This window comes from Otolemur garnettii, unplaced genomic scaffold (genome assembly GCF_000181295.1).
Source record: "Otolemur garnettii isolate 467f Iridium unplaced genomic scaffold, OtoGar3 scaffold00014, whole genome shotgun sequence".
NCBI lineage: Eukaryota > Metazoa > Chordata > Mammalia > Primates > Galagidae > Otolemur > Otolemur garnettii.
Genome location: NW_003852409.1, coordinates 31,020,774 through 31,024,851, shown reverse-complemented (window position 1 = coordinate 31,024,851; position 4,078 = coordinate 31,020,774). Strand labels below are relative to the sequence as shown.

The window sequence follows — 4,078 nt, the reverse complement described above, 5'->3', positions numbered from 1 at the left end:
ACAGCAACCTCCAACTCCTGGGCTCAAGCGAGTCTCTTGCCTCCACCTCCCACGTAGCTGGGACCACAGGCACCTGCCACAACGCCTGACTATTTTTTTGGTTGCAGCCATCATTGTTTGGCAGGCCCAGGCTGGATTTGAACCCGACACTTTAGGTGTATGTGACTGACGCCTTAGCCACTTGAGCCACAGGCGCCGAGCCAGGTCTTGTGCTTTCTGTTGCAACTGCTCAACTCTGCTATTGTAGTATAAAATAACCATAAAAAATATCAAAATGAATGGGTGGAGGATTGGGGGGTGCACAGTGGCTTAAGCCTATAATCTCAACATTCTGGGAGGCAGAAGTAAGAGGATCTCTTGAGCTTGGGAGTTTCAGTCTAGCCTGAGCAAGAGCAAGACCCTGTCTCTCCTAAAAATAGAAAAATTAGCTGGCATTGTGGCAGGTGCTTATAGTCCCAGCTACTAGGGAAGCTAAGACAAGAGGTTCCCTTTAATGCAGAAGTTTGAAAGAAAAAGCCTAGTGGCATTCTAATAAGACTTTATTTATGGTGCAGTGCTTGTGGTTCAGTGGGTAGGGCATTGGCCCCAAGAGTGGCAGGTTGGAACTCAGCCCCGGCCAAACTGCAACAAAAAAATAGCTGGGTGTTTTGGTGGGCGTCTGCAGTCTCAGCTACTTGGGAGGCTGAGTCAAGAGAATTGCCTAAGCCCAGGAGTTGGAGGTCGCTGTGAACTGTTACTCAAAGTTGTTGGCACTCTACTAAGGGCAATAAGAGTGAGCATAAGTGAGACTCTATCTCTTAAAAAAAAAAAAGAAAGAAAGAAAAGGAAAGGGAAAAAAAATCTGCTAAGTACCAAAAGGAAAACTTGTATTTACCATGTGCTGAATACTACATTGAATCTATACAAATAAAGTGAGGTGTAGGCATATGTGTTAGGTATTATATATAATCTAGAAATGATTTAAAGTATTAATATATGGGAGAGGCCTGGCACAATGGCTCAAGTTTGTAATCTCAGCACTTTGGGAGACCAAGGTGGGAGGATTGCTCAAAGCCAGGAATTCAAGGTTTCGAGTTATGATCATGTTAACTGCACTCTAGCCTGGGCAACAGAGCAAGACTCTATCTCTAAAAAAGGATTTGCAGTTGAGCAGTTGCAACATTAATGTATATGGGAGGATGGTTATAGGCAAATACTATACCATTTATATAAGGGATTTGTGCATCTGTGGATATGGGTATCTTCGGAGGATCCTGGAACTAATATCCCATAGATACTGAGGGACAGCTGTGTTATTCTCTTGATTTATTTTGAACCTTTGAAAAATGGAAAAAACAAGCCAGGCATGGTGGCTCACGCCTATAGTCCTAGTTCTTTGGGAGGCTGAGGTGGAAGGATTGCTTGAGCTCCGGCATTTGAGACCAGTCTGAGCAAGATTGAGACCCCCATCTCTACTAAAGAATATATAGAAAAACTAGCCAGGCGTTATGGTGGGATTCTGTAGTTCCAGCTACTTGGGAGGTTGAGACAAGAGGATCACTTGAATCTAAGAATTTTTATTGCTGTGAGCTATGACACCACTGTACTCTACCCAGGGCAATGGAGTGAGAAACTCTCAAAAACAAAAATTGGTTCTGCTTCCATAGCACAGTGGTTATGGTACTGGCCACATGCACCAAGGGTGGTGGGTTCGAAACCAGCGTGGGCCAGCTAAACAATGACAACTGCAACAAAAAAATAGCCAGGTATTGTAGTGGGTGGCTATAGTCCCACCTACTTGGGAGGCTGAGGCAAGAGAATCGCCTAAACCCAAGAGCAGGAGGTTGCTGTGAGCTGTGATACCATGGCATTCTACTCAGGGCGACATAGTGAGACTCTGTCTCAAAAAAAAGAAAGAAAGAGAAGGGGCAGCATCTGTGGCTCAGTGAGTAGGGTACCGGCCCCATATACCGAGGGTGGCGGGTTCGAACCCTGCCCCAGCCAAAACTGCAACAAAAAATAGCCGGTGGGCAGCACCTATGGCTCAGTGAGTAGCCCCATATACCAAGGGTAGTAAGTTCAAACCTGGCCCTGGCCAAACTGCAACAGCAACAACAACAAAAAAAATAGCCGGGTATTGTGGCGCGCGCCTATAGTCCCACCTCCTCGGGAGGCTGAGGCAAGAGAGTCATCTAAGCCCAAGAGCTGGAGGTTGCTGTGAGCTGTGATGCAGCAGCACTCTACTAAGGGTGACAAAGTAAGACTCTGTCTCTAAAAAAAAAATAGCCAGGCATTGTGGCGGGTGCTTATAGTCCCAGCTGCTTGGGAGGCTGAGGCAAGAGAATTACTTATTTATTAGGCAGAATCTCATTCTGTAGCCCTGGGTAGAATGCCGTGGCCATATATCACAGCAACTTGAGATTCCTATGCTGAAGCAATCCTCTTGCTTCTCTTTTAGTAAAGAGCAGGTCTCTCTCTTGCCCAAGCTGGTCTCAAACTCCTGAGCTCAGGCAATCCGCTCATCTTGGCCTCCCAGAGTGCTAGGATTATAGGTGTGAGACACTGCACCCAGCCTGGAAATAACATTCTTAATTTATGTGTCATAAAAAGCAAAAAATAACCAGGTTTGCAGATTTGGCCTCTGGACTATAGTTTCTTTTTTCTTTTCTTTTTTTTTTTTTTTTTTTGTGAGACAGTTTTAGTTTGTCGCCCTTGGTAGAGTGCTGTGGGATCACAGCTTACAGTAACCTCCAGCTCTTAGGCTTAGGCAATTTTCTTGCCTCAGCCTCCCCAGTAGCTGGAATACAGGCACCCACCATAATGCCCTGGCTATTTTTTGTTGCAGTTTGGCCTGGGCCAGGCTCAAACCCATACTCTTGGTATATGGTGCCGGAGCCCTACCCACTGAGCCACAGGCACTGCCCTGGACTGTAGGAAACTACAGTCCTTTTACTATTCTGTACTCCAGGTGGGAATTGAGACCCTTAGTCCCAATGAAGGGGTTTGGGATCACTGGTAAAGAGTGACTTTTTAGGCTCGGCACCTGTGGATCAAGTGGCCTAAGGCGCCAGCCACATATACCTAAGGTGGCGGGTTCAAATCCAGCCCAGGCCACCAAAACAACAGTGATGTCTGCAACCAAAAAATAGCTGGGCATTGTGGCAGGTGCCTGTGGTCCCAGCTACTCGGGAGGCTGAGGCAGGAAACCCGCTTGAGCCCAGGAGTTGGAGGTTGCTGTGAGCTGTGATGCGACAGCACTCTACTCAGGGGGATAGCTTGAGGCTCGGTCTCAAAAAAAAAAAAAAAAAAAAGAGTGTTTTTTTAGTAAACAAAGTTGCCTAAGAATGAAACTGCTTTGGGTAATGTGTCCATTACCAGATGTGATTAAGACATGTGTCAAGGAGGGTAGAGGCTTGATCAGAAACCTTTTTTTTTTGAGACAGAGTATTCATTTTATTGTCCTGGGTAGAGTGCTCTGCATCATAGCTCACAGCAACCTCAAACTCTTGGGCACAAATGATTCTCTTGTCTCAGCCTCCAGAGTAGCTGGGACTATAGGTGCCCTAGACAATACCCAGCTTTTTTTTTTTTTTTTGGAGACAGAATCTCACTTTATCACCCTTGGTAGAGTTCTGTGGCATCACATAGCTCACAGTAACCTCAACTCCTGGGCCTACGTGATTCATCTGCCACAACGCCCAGCTATTTTTTTGTTGCGGTTTGGCCGGGGCTGCGTGGCTAGTTTTTCTATTTTTAGTAGTGATGGGGTCTAGCTTTGCTCAGGCTGGTCTCAGAGTTCTGAGCCAGGCAATCCACCTGCCTTTGGCCTCCCAGAGTGCTAGGATTACAGGTGTGAACCACCATACCTGGCCTTGATCAGACCTTAGTTTTTGTTTGTTTGTTTGTTTGTTTTGAGATAGTCTCCAGCTCTTGCCCTAGGTAGAGTGCCATGGCATCATAGCTCACACCAACGTCCAACTCTTGGACTCAAGCAATCTTAGTTTCTCTATTTTTATTTTTTTTTTTATTTTTTATTTTTTTATTTTTTTTTGAGACGGAGCCTCAAGCTATCCCCCTGGGTAGAGTGCCATGGCATCAC

At 45.9% G+C, this 4,078-nt stretch overlaps 1 protein-coding gene across 1 annotated transcript in view; it reads left to right on the top strand.

Annotated features, from left to right (window-relative positions):
* The window catches only part of TRUB2 (TruB pseudouridine synthase family member 2), a 39,013-nt gene that overhangs the window by 1,216 nt on the left and 33,719 nt on the right, over positions 1–4,078 (top strand). The window lies entirely within an intron of this gene.